This window comes from Phocoena phocoena, chromosome 1 (assembly GCF_963924675.1).
Source record: "Phocoena phocoena chromosome 1, mPhoPho1.1, whole genome shotgun sequence".
Taxonomy (NCBI): Eukaryota; Metazoa; Chordata; class Mammalia; order Artiodactyla; family Phocoenidae; genus Phocoena; species Phocoena phocoena.
In genome coordinates, this window is record NC_089219.1 from 170,404,123 (window position 1) to 170,417,173 (window position 13,051).

A 13,051-nucleotide genomic window follows, 5' to 3' on the forward strand; every position below is an offset into this window, starting at 1 on the left:
AAAAAACAAATGAAAAAGGACAAAGTTGAAGAGTTAGCACTATATAATTTCAAGACATTATAAGCCTACAGTTATTAAAATGGTATAGTATGGCCATCAAGTAGACAAATAGATCAACTGAACAAAATAGAAAGTCAGGAAATAAAAGCACACACATATATATATACTTATTTATATACTGATTATATATATATATATGTATACATATACTGATTTCTATATATATATACTGATTCTATATATATATACTGATATATATATAAAGAAGAAAGATCTAAAATCAATAATCTAAGTTTCTACTTTAGGAAACTAGAAGGAGAAAAGCAAATTAAATCAAAGTAAGCAGAAGAAAAGAAATAATAAGCGTTAGAGCAGAAATCAATGAAATTGAAGGGAGGATCTCAATAGAGAAAATCGATGAAACCAAAAGCTGCTTCTTTGAAAAGATCAATAAAATGGATAAGCCTCTAGCCAGGCTAAGAATAAAAGAACTTCAAGAAGTTCAAAAATTACAAATATTAGAAACAAAAGACAGGACATCACTACAGATCGTATGGATGTAAAAAGTATAATAAAGGAGTACTATGAACAACTCTATGTCCACAAATTTGATAACCTAGATTAAATGGACCAATTTCTTAAAAGATACATTTTCCCCAGATTCACACAAGAAGAAATAGACAATCTGAATAAGGCTGTATCTCTCAAACAAATGGAATAAATAATTAATAACCACCCCAAACAGAAAACACCAGGCCAGCTGCATTCACTGTTAGGGACTGAATTGTGTCCCCAAAGTTCATAAGTTGAAACTCTAACTGCCAATGTGATTATATTTGGAGATAGAGTCTTCAGAGATAACTGAAGTTAAATCAGGGCCTATGGGTGGGCCTCAATCCAACAGGACTGGTGTCATTAAAAGAAGAGGAAAAGATACCAACGATGCATATACACAGAAAAGGTGGCCACTTATAAACCAAAGAGAGAAGCCTCAGGAGAAACCACCCCTGCTGGCACCTTGAAGCCTCTAGAACTATGAGAAGATAAGCATATGTTATTTAAGCCACCCAGTCCGTGGTGTTTTGCTACAGCAGCCCTAGAAAACTAATACTGCCGCCCTATACATGTCCTTCATTTTAGTAAGATAAATTGGATCATTGTTTAGGTCAGTTTATAATATAATAAGTCAGGTTTTCTGTTCTTTACATCCAAAAAACATTGCACTGGATACACTACATGACCTTGGTCAAGTTGCTTTACCTTCAAAAGGGTAAAGGTGTTTCCATTTCCTCATATTAAAAATAAGGGAGCTGCACTAAATAAACTCTAAAAATCTTTTCAGCTTACATTTCTATGCCATTATAGAATAAATTTCCAGGTAGACATTGTTTTCCCAAACCATCCCCCCTTCATTCAAAATCTAAGGTTCAAGACTGTTATGCAAACTTTTCCTAAGTGATTTAATAGCAGTAATCTAAAATTAATAGTAACAATACTAATGATGATGATGATGATGGTGATAATGTCTGGCTCTGAACTCTGTGTTTTTTTAAAGTAGTAACAGAGTGGAAGGAATATAAAGATGAACGTAAATTCTCCTGTGTAGAAAGGTTCTGAACACAACAAAGTAGAGAAACTTCCTTTGCGGGAAAAGAGGACTCGCAGAATTTAGATGCCAATGAGTGTGTGGTTCTGTGTCTCCTCTGGAGATTGACTAGAAATTCCTAGGAATGATCTTTCATGTGTCACCTTAAGGCTTCTGAAATCCATTAAGGAGCAGCTAACTAGATCTCCATTCCCTCTCCAACCAGGTAGCTTTGCTCTCTAAAGGAAAAGTGGAACTACCAACAAAACCCCAGCATTTCAGACTCCTGTTCATACGGCTGTTTCTGCATCTTATCATCTTTATTTTAAGGACACATGTTTCTGAATGCTTTGGAACATCCTTAAAAAGAGGATAGCTTTCCTCTTTATCTTTACTCTCCTCTGGCACTGGACTTCCGCCGGTGATGTAATTAAGACCCAGGCAGTGGCCTCATTATTCCTAACCAGACTGAGGCAATGTTTGACTGCCTCTTTAGAAACATCCCTGTAAACAACAAAGGGACAGCTTACATCATCCGGTTGGTGTTAAGCAATGAAGCAGGAGAGTACTGGCAAGACTAACAGGCTTTATTTCATTTGAACAAATGACTCTTGGACTCCTGGTCTCAGAGCCTCCCTTAGTGACACAGGTACTATCATGCATCAGGAAGACATAGTCCACCTTGCATAAAACCTTTCCATTAAACACTCACCTCCTTATGGGAGTTAACCGTCTCTTAGGCAGTATTCATCAGCCATGGCAAGATTTGCCCTGGATTTTTGAATGATCAAGCAACCAAAAGAGAAAAGTGGGCTACCTCGATCCTTGCAGATTTTCAGATTCTCATTTCTACTAGTGCAAAGTGCATCCCGAATTGTATACAAGGAGCTGCCACTTCTTTCTCATGGTGACAGTTGAACCCAATCTGTGTGTCCTTAGTAGACCAGCGATACAGATGGAAGAGGTCTTAAGAGCTCGGCCTTCTTATTTCAACCTTCTGAAATTGAATGGCTTCATCATCCAAGACAAGAGATTATTTGTCCAGTGGTAAGGTCCCAGGGTCCAGCCTTCCTAGACATGCCATCCATTCACTCATTCATTCATCAAATATTTAATGAGCCCTTACTATGTGCCAGGTTCTGTTTTAGGCACTAGGGAATCCTAACAAAACAGACAAAGTCCTTGCTCTTATTGAGGCTTACATTCTATGTGAGTGAGACAACAATAAATAAGTAAATAAAAATAAAATGAATAGCTGCAGATAATAGTGTTAGAAAGGTAATAAAACAGGGTCATGTAATAGAGAATGATTTGGAATAGGGTGATGGCTGGAGTGGGGTACCTTAGATGGAGGTCAGAGAAACTCTAAGGGTGACATTTGAGCTGGGATATGAATGGTGCGACTGAGATGGCCATGTGACAATCTGGGGGAAAATTTTTCAGGAGAAGCCAGGTTCCTTTGAGGAACAAAAGCCAGCATGAATAAAGCATAGTGAGCAGGGGAGGTTGTAGGACATGCTGAGATAAGAGGGTTAAGAAGGGCCAGGTTAAATATGTCCTTGTAGGTCATGGCAAGGACATTCAACTTTGTGCCAAGAGAAATGGGGAGCCATGGTACTGTTTTAAACAGAGTAATAACAGGATCAGAACTCATTTCTCAAAGACCCTTTTAGTTCTGTTGGAGAACTTGTGGGTCAGAGTGTCAATGCACAGACCATTTAGGAGGCTACTATAAAATTCTATGTGAGAGATAATGGTGGCTCAGACTGGGGTGGAGATAAATAAAAATTGACATATTAAGGGTATATGTTAGACATGGAAAGAGTTGTTAATGGTTTGGATATAGGATGTGAGAGAAAAAGAATTAGAAATTATGCCTAGATTTTTGATTTAATGGCTAGGTGGATCATGGTGCCATTTGCTGATATGGGGAAGACTGGGAAGAACAGCTTAGTGGGAAAAATCTATTGTTTCTACTTTGACTTATTAGGTGTAAGATCTTAACATCTAAATCAAGATGTTGAATAAGTACTTGGATCTCAAGAGAGAAGCCAGGGATAGAGATACAAGGTATAAAATTTGATAGCATATGACATCATTTTGGTGGGTTTTAACACCCAGGTATTAAAACCTGGAGCAGGTTTTCCAGGCAGAAGAGAAAAAGGAGGCTACAGTCCAGGTGGCAGGAACTCCAATATTTAGAGATGAGTAGACAATGCATGAAAATGGATAGCCAGAAAGTAGAAAGAATTAGGAAATTAAGAAAGCAAGAGAGAGAAGTGTTTCAAAAAGGAGGCAAGCATCATCTTTGTTAAATACTATTGTCAGGCCAAGATAGGTGAGGATAAGATTGTATTCATAGGGTGTTTTCAAAGTAGAAATCTCCACTCTGATCTCATCTATCTTAGAAGTTTGTGAGTGGTCACGGTGGGAACGCCGCACAGGGGAACATTTTCATCATCTCATTCAGGCTGAGAGGGAGGGATGGTGACCCTTCCACAGAGGAGAGCCAATGCTGAGGTTCAGGGAGGCTCAGCCAAATACAAACCACGGTCCTCACACCCCTCCCCCTGCCACACCTCCTCTTCCCTGGGATTCCCCAGCACGTACTAAGACCTGCTTACTCCCAGAGGACACTGGGTAGGGCACCTGTCCTGAGTCTGGTCAGCACTAGTGGTCTGTCATCCTTCCTGTTCGCAGACTGAGGCTCCCCTACTGGTCCTATTTGGCAGACGTGACAGTCTTTAAAGTCTATGCTGACATGACCAGAGGCTTTGCCACCAAGGCCAGCAGCCAGCTGGGCACGTATACCTCCTTTGGCTTATAAAGAGCTCTCTCTTTGCTTGGCTGTGCCAGGAACTTGAAACCCAGCTTTGCGGAGCCCCATGCAGCCCTCGGCTCAAGCAGCCCTGAGTTCTCTGGTGAGCTGCAGCCTGAATCCTGAGCTGCTTTGTGGTGAGAGAGGAGACTTCCTTTGAGTAAAACAGATCAGGTGGCCTGGACCATTTGGTCAGGCTTCTCGCATGGCCATGGGAGGCTACGATTTCCAGTGCACTATTTACTGAGCACTTGTTATGTACCAGGCAACCTAACAGGTGTTTAAGAGCCCCATTTTACAGATGAGGACACTGTGGCTCAAAAAGATCATGTGAAATACCCAGAATCAAGATTTCAACTCTATCAGTTATTATGTATTTTGAGTCTCTGTTACTTGGTATGTACACATGCAGGATTGTTAATGTCTTCCTGGTGGATTAATCCTCTTATCACCACATAATATCTGTTTGCCTCTAGTGATTTTCTTTGCTCTGAAGTCCACTTTATCTGATATTCATACAGTCTTTCTTCTTCTTCTGTCATGTCTTCCATCATATCCACTCTACTATTGAACCTATCCAGCCAGGCTTTTATTTTGGCGATTGTATTTTCCAGTTTTATAAATACCATTCTGTCCTTTTAAAAAGTAACTTACAGTTGTTTCCTGAGATTTTCTAGTTTTTCATTTGTTTCAAGAAATTCATAGTTACTGTTGAGGCATTTTAAGATGGCTTTTGTTTACATCTTTGTCATAGTTTTAACATCTGATTCATCGTGGTCTCAGAGTCTATTGATTGTCTCCTTGCATTTAAGGTGCAAATTTTCCTGGTTGTTACTATAACAAGTGATTGTACTTAAAAGTATATAGTAACAACCGAGAGAAGTAGAACTCATTCATGTTGCTTAGTAGTTTCCAAATGCAGGTGTCAGCTCAGCTCTCTGTTGGGCACTGCTGATACCAGGGAAGGGAGGAGTGGAGATCTGACACGAGCTTTGTGGCTGCGGGGACCCTACTGACACGAGGCTGCACCTCCGCCCCCCTCATTATGCCTTGTTCTGCCTCTTTGCTGCCAGATGGGGTTGGAGGTGCAGCTGTCTGCTGGGCTCTGCTGACACTGTCCTGGTGAGGGAACCAGAGCACCACTTGGCAGAGTGGAGGACGAAAGGCAGTTCCTCACTCAGCCTCTGACACCACTTGGCAGGCATCAAAAAGCCCTGCCTACTTCCATCAGGCAGTGGGAAGAAAATCAGCTCCCTATTCTTTGGACACCACTGGGCAGGAAGAGTGGTGCGCTATTGCCTCCTTCCATGGGGCAGATAGGAGTGGACTGAGGTGGGAGATCCACTTCCTACTGAGAGATAATTCCTATTCCAGAATAACTAAATCCAAATCTCCAGGGATGGGACATCAGCCCCGGTATTTTCAACAGGCATTCCAGTTCATTCTGATACACAGTGAAGGTGAGAGCCGTGAGTCTATGTGGCTGCTGAGGTCACCAAGGATGAGAACGGTGCTAAAATCCATAATGAATAAGGTGCTGAGATTGGAGGATCACAAAACAAGTTGAGTGGGAGCAGACGTTTCAGGAAGATGTGGTTTTAAAAAAGGAGAAGCAAGATGGGCAAAGAGGAACAGGAAGAATACTTTGGCTACTTCATGTGCAACGGGAAAAAAAAAAAAAAGCGGCCTCCCTATGAGAGATTTCTAAGGTCAGTGAAGTTTCAGTTGAACAGGATATGAAAGGAATCCTGAGGGAAGAGGTTGAAGATGTAGGGAATTTGCTGATGACAGGGTCTGGCTGATGTAGGGCGGAGTAGAAGGGTTTGAGAGGACGGGGGAGTAGAGCGAGTGGATCAGATCGGAGGTTTTCCAAGCAGCATAGGACAAGTGTCTGGGTGAAAATGGATGATCCAGAGGTTTCAGATGGTGAATTGGGGGAAGAAGGGAAATGCAGTAATGATGGAGTTCATCCGATCGTCAGCCAGTGAAAGGAGCAAAATTCAGATACAGCTCAGAGTCTTTCTTTGGTATCTGTCTGTGGGCTCGCTGAACAACTATGAAATCCTGTAGCAATCTAGGCAAGGGGTGATCTTACCTGGGAAAAGTGGTCCGCTGGCTTGAAGGTGACCCTTTTTCACAGTCATGGCATTCCTCTGTTGCTGGAGTAACTCCCCGTTCCCAGTCCACAGGATATTTCCCTTCTCCCCTCTGTTACTTAAAGGTATTCCCTCCCTTCCCAACAGCCCTGGGATATATAATCTCTTAGTTTGAATTCATGATTTTACAAAGACTTGAAGAGTAACAAATTTCATACAGCTTATTTATAACCCTATAAGTCTCAGGTTCAATAAATTACAAAGGCCTGGTTATCTGTTTGCAACTAAAAAGAAGGGAGGAGTCTAGAGAGAAAAACTTAATGTCTCAAAATTATTATCCGGGCTCACCATACAGAAAATATTTCGTTCAGGCAAATTTAATTGGGAACCTTCCTTCCTATAAGGCATCCTCATAGCACCTACTGGGATCTGAAATTTTCTTATGTATTTGTTTATTTTATTCAGTCAAAAAATATTTGTATGCCAGACACTATCGTAGGTGCTTAAGATACAGCTAAGAACGAGACAAAGTAGGACATTTCTTCTTATGGAGATTATATTCTTATGCGACTGAGTGAACAAAAGTCCCATCAACCAGTCAAGAAATAAACAAGGAAAATGTCAGCTAAAGATCCTCTTGTGGATCTTTGATGGAACTCTTACCATGTATGGTAAATGCTGCAATTTGTCCCCTTCCTAGAGCTTTAGGTGTTGCCTCAAATGAATAGGTCTAGGCAAATCTTGCCCATTTCCTCCTCTTTTATGCCTATTAAGGTCTTATGTTATTATTATTAAGGTATTATTATTAAGGCATTACATGCACTAAAGTTGACCAATTTTAAAAGTGTAGTTTGATGAGTGCTTGTACAGAATCACGTCACCACAATAATTAAGATACGGCATCATCTCCTCACCCTAAAGTGTTGTCGAGTCCCTTTGTATTAGAGCCCTTCAATCTACCACCAGCCCCCTAACAACAACTGAGCTCCTTTCTGACACTCTAGTTTTGCCTTTTCTACAATTTCGTATGAATAGAATTGTACAGTGCGTAGTCTTTTGTATTCAAGGTCTGTCTATTTTTATCGATTCTCTAATTGTAATTTCATTAACACCACCCCACTGATTCAGGAAAGTTGACCATATTCAGCTTTATCTGTAAAGATACAATGTTTGTAAACTCGCTCTTTTAAAGCCACCACCCCCCATTTTTGTTATCGCACAATAAAACACTTCAGGCAAATATTCATATAATGCCAAGTGCTATGAGATGGATGGTAGGAATTTTATGGCTGCTATTCTTAATCTTCCAACTTGCCCTACAGGGTCACACACACAAAAGAATAAGAGAGCATTTGAATGCTGTAACATAATATCCACCTCTCCTGTGCTTAGCAAAAAGCATGTAAATTTTTGGCATAACAAGCCAAAGTCATCAATACGTGGATAAAATTTTGAGAAAAATACAAGTTAAAACTGGGGTGAGGGCTTCCCTGGTGGCGCAGTGGTTGGGAGTTCGCCTGCCGATGCAGGGAACACGGGTTCATGCCCCGGTCCGGGAAGATCCCACATGCTGGGAAGCAGCTGGGCCCGTGAGCCATGGCCGCTGAGCCTGCGCGTCCGGAGCCTGTGCTCCGCAACGGGAGAGGCCACAACAGTGAGAGGCCCGCGTACCAAAAACAGAAAAAAAAAAAAAAAAAAAAAAACTGGGGTGACTTCTCAACTCGCGTAGATTTGCTAAATATATCTATAGTTTCAAAATGGAATTGGTTGTATTGTTTACAACAAAATTAATCAAATTTTACTGTAAGAATTTTGGAAAAGATGCATACAAAGAAAAAAATTTACATTTATGTTTAAATATAATTTGGATCAAAGTTGTATATACTACTTTTCCACTAAATATTATGCCATAAGGATTTTTGTCACCAGATTTTCTGCTGTTTCACTGCACTAACTACCACCAGCACTGAATATGCTTTCCTCTCAGTACCTGGAAGGGATGCTAAGCACAGAGCACTGATGCTGTTACCCTACAGAGTTTTTCGGTGTTTATTTCTTATTGAATTTAGGGGTATTGGTTACACTTGCTGGGTTCAAAATATGGGCTCCGCATGTGGCACAATGCACCACTCAGACCTCAGGCTTCTTTGTCTTAGAAAGCAGGGATTCTGTTTTCTGAATCTCTGATTCACAGATGGGTGATAAGAATCTTGACATTTAGACAATGGAGAGATTTGTCTAGCCTTTCACTCTTGTTCTGAACACTTGCTGCCCAGCCGTGTGAGAAGAACATTTCTATTTTCAGAATGATCCTGGACCTGGGCAGTAAAGGATCCCAATATGCAGTGAGTCTGGAGAGGGAGCTCTCAAGTTGAGAAAGAGATTAGGGATGAATCGCCAAAAGACAACCTCCCCTTTCTTAGCAAGGAAATTTGTCTTTCTGTTGCCTCTCATGGTCATATGAAGTCATGGAGGATTAAAAGAAAGCATGTGATCTTGTGGATTGTTTTTATTTTGTTTCTGTTTTATTTTTTTTATTGAAGTATAGTTGATTTACAGTGTTGTGTTAATTACTGCTGTACAGCAAAGTGATTCAGTTATACATATATATATATATATATATATATATATATATATATATATATATATATACGTTCTTTTTTTTGGTATTCTTTTCCATTATGGTTTATCATAGGATATTGAATGTAGTTCTCTGCACTATACAGTAGGACCTTGTTTATCCATTCTGTATAGAAAAGCTTACGTCTGCTGACCCCAACCTCCCACTCCATCCCTCCCCCAACCCCCTCCCCCTTGGCAACCACCAATCTGTTCTCTATGTCCGTGATTCTGTTTCTGTTTCATAGATAGGTTCATTTGTGTCATATTTTAGATTCCACATACAAGTGATATCATATGGTATTTGTCTTTCTCTTTCTGACTTACTTCACTTGGTATGATAATCTCTAGTTGCATCCATGTTGCTGCAGATGGCATTATTTCATTCATTTTTATGGCTGAGTAATATTCCATTGTATATACATACCACATCTTCAGTATCCATTCATCTGTCGATGGACATGTAGGTTGTTTCCATGTCTTGGCTATTGTGAATAGTGCTGCTATGAACATAGCATGAATCTTTTTGAATTATAGCTTTCTCTGGATATATGCCCCTTTTTCTTTTAATCATAGAATTTTAATGCCTGACAAGGCCGTAGATGTATGAGAGCAGGTGGGTTGAGACCAATATGCCCAAAGCCACACAGGAAGAGGAACTGTCCAACGCTCACAGGCCTGACTCCCAGCTCTGTGTTCTTTCTTCGGCATCACGTTGCCTCTCCGTGGAAAACGAGGTTGTCCTTTTCAGGCTCTATTGAAATATTAACTTTCCAGCGTTTTGGATTCCACTACCTTGGGGAGTTGTTGTGGTATTAAATACACAGAATTTTCCTTTTAAAAAAAAATTGGGGATAGTCATGTGTTTGATGAAGCCTAATCTTAGCCGCTATCACAACAAATGAAAAATGGCCGTTATTACCACAAACACTTTCAAGGTAAGCTAGAGCACATTGCCTACTTGCTTTTCTAATTTTCTTCAAGCTTTGTTCATTTTGTCATTTCCAATGGACTCATTCATATGAAAGTAGAAAACATGAAATTAATTTTCTTAAGATGGAAACTAGACTTTGGCGTTTGGCAACAACAACAGCATCAAACTCAGCGCACTAGGGCCTTGTCTTTGCACAGGAGACAAGAGAAATGGGTGGAGAATGTGAGGGTTTGCAATAGAATTTGTAGCTAGCTTCACCTCCAGAGAAGGCGTCTCCATGGAGCTAGAGGTCCTCCAGTGACCTGAGACCAGATTTCGAGGTCCTGATCCAGATGTGTGCATACGGCTGTAGGTTGAAGTGCATACCATGGCTTTGCCTCTATGTGTATTTACCCACAGATCTTTTGGGGAGGATTTTTAATAAATTGCTCCTGGAATATTGTTGGCTTTAAGGAAACCTTGGTGTCTTTACTGAAGAAGAGAGTTTTCCTCTCAGTGTCAATATTATTTCCTTGCCATTGAATACGGCTCACAATAGTAAAACTAGATATTTAGAATGGCTTTGGATCAGAAGCAGGTCCCAGATGGCTACCTGTCCATTCAGGTTCTTTAACGTGAGCAATATTAATAGAATCCCTGGAGCTGGAATCTCACATTTAGAAAACCCGTCAGTAATATTCTTGTTACACTTTGACTATCAATTGATGATCTGTGTCTCACTCACAGGAAAACCAACAGAAATGAAATTGTATATTTTTTATTTTGTAATGGCCCAATTATGTTCAGCCTCACCTAGTAAGGGGTCTCTCTAATTAGTGGATAGAAGTTGCAGGGAAGCTATGACCTTTGGTTCCTCCTTTTACTAAGGGAAAAGGACTTATACTGTGTGAGGGGGGTCATGATGAGATTGTTCCTGAAATCCACTAAGTAGGGTAATAAATATATTCTGACTACTGTTGATTTTTCTGTGAGATAACCAGAAGACCATTCTGCTAACTTCAGCAAGCTCAGAGTGTGGTAGACTCATCAATGCTCCTTTTCTGGTCCTTTATACTTGGGATTCCTCCCTGAGTTTCCTTGTAAAATGGGGATCGGTGGAAGGATGGGAACTGCTTTGACAAGCTTCTAGTAATTTCCTGCCTCCAGGAAAAACAGGTAGATAATCAAAATGGGCCTGTGTGGCCTGAGCTTCTCTTCAAAAGGAAATGCAAACAGTTGGCCTCCCAGTTGGTCTCCCTGCATGGATTCAGCAGGAAATGATTTCTTCATACTGCAAGTCAGGTCGCAGTGATCTCCTATACTTCCTTATGGGACCTGCAAGGCCCTCCAATGGCCCAGCAGCCCAGTGGTTCTCAATCTCAGAAGTTTTTCCCCCAGGGGGCCTTTGGCAGTATCTGGAGACATTTTTGGTCATCCCACTGGGGTATATTGTTGGCGTATAGTGATTGTTCTGCTAACCATCCACAAGGCACAGGACAGAACTCCACATCAAAGAATTTTCTGGCCCCAAATGTCAATATCGCGGAGGTTGCCAGCCCAGGCCTAGCCCCTGCCCACCCCTCATCTTGGACCACTCTCTTCCTGACCTGTGCTTCCGGCGTGGTGGATTTCTTTGTTTCACAAAATTTCCATCTCATCTCCCATTTTCAGTCCCTCGTGTATGTTATTTTCGCTGAAGGATATACTCCCTCCCCTACAACTCTACCCTCTCATTACCTAAACGTTATTTTGAGTCCCTTCCACAAGGAAACCTTGTCCAACATCCACCCAGTCTCTTATACACTAACAAGCACGTTTAGGGTCATTTCCAAACCTGGGTGGAGCTGATAATGAAATCCTCGGTATCGGCAGCTGGCCAGTGAGAGAGGACGTGATGGACATGGGTTTCGCAGGGCATGGAGCAGACATGGCCGAGTGCTGACCCTTCCCTGCTTAAGTTTTCTATTTGAAATGATTGTTAACTGACAGACATTTTACTGAAATAAATTCCAAGCACCATCTATGCTCCAGCGATTGTGTCAGGTAAAGAAGGGCGAGAAGAATACCAAGATGAACATAACATGCTCTCACATCGTGTATTGTTCAAAGTGCGTACCAATTGCGAAGAGCAGATGAGGCAGTGACTAATCTGATCTCTATTGGTGTTCATAATCATACAATTTTCACTGAGTATCTACTAAACGCCAAGCATCGTGCAAGGTGCAGGGCATACTAAAGGCAAATAGCAAACCGTTTTTACTCTTAAGGTATTTCCTATCCAGTGGAAATAATAGCTAATTTTACTGGACTTCACAATTCCTTCACATGTATTGTATCTCATTCCTTCCCTCACACTTTCCGCATGAATCTGATGTTATAATTATGCCAAATTAACAGAGGAGGAAGCTGAGCTTTGGAGAAGACAGTTAAATAGAATGAAATATTTTGAGTGAAGGGCCCACGTCTGCCTTATTTATTGTTGTAACTCCAGTGGCCAGCTCAGAGTGGGTGGTCATTATGTATTTGTTGAATGAATGAGTAAACTTCCTTGCCAAAGGTCACAGCTTAGTAAGTGATGCACTAGGATTCCCTGCCTTCCAAATTCATACTCATTCTTCCACATCAGATCCTTGAAACTGTTTCATGTCTGCCTTTAATTAATGTCCGTTTGTCTACTAGGTGTTTAATCCATGAGGTATAAGAAGGAGACATGTAAGAGGAAAGGGGAAAGAGACATGAAGGCAAAGCAAAAGGGATGCTCATGGTTCATTGTTTCTCTCTCTCCCTTCAGCTAGTTAGAAGCCCCTGGAATAACAGGCTAGTGCTTTAATGAATCCCTTTGACCCCCCCTGTTAATGGCAAAGAGTATTCAATTTTACACAGAAGTTATAACAGAGGAAAACTTCCACAGCAGATGCAGTCCTTTAAAATTATGTTTCATTTTCACAACTATAGACATAAATTTAAGTAAATGAGATCTCTCCTGTTAGTTGTGAAGGTTTTGATGGTTTGATAAATCC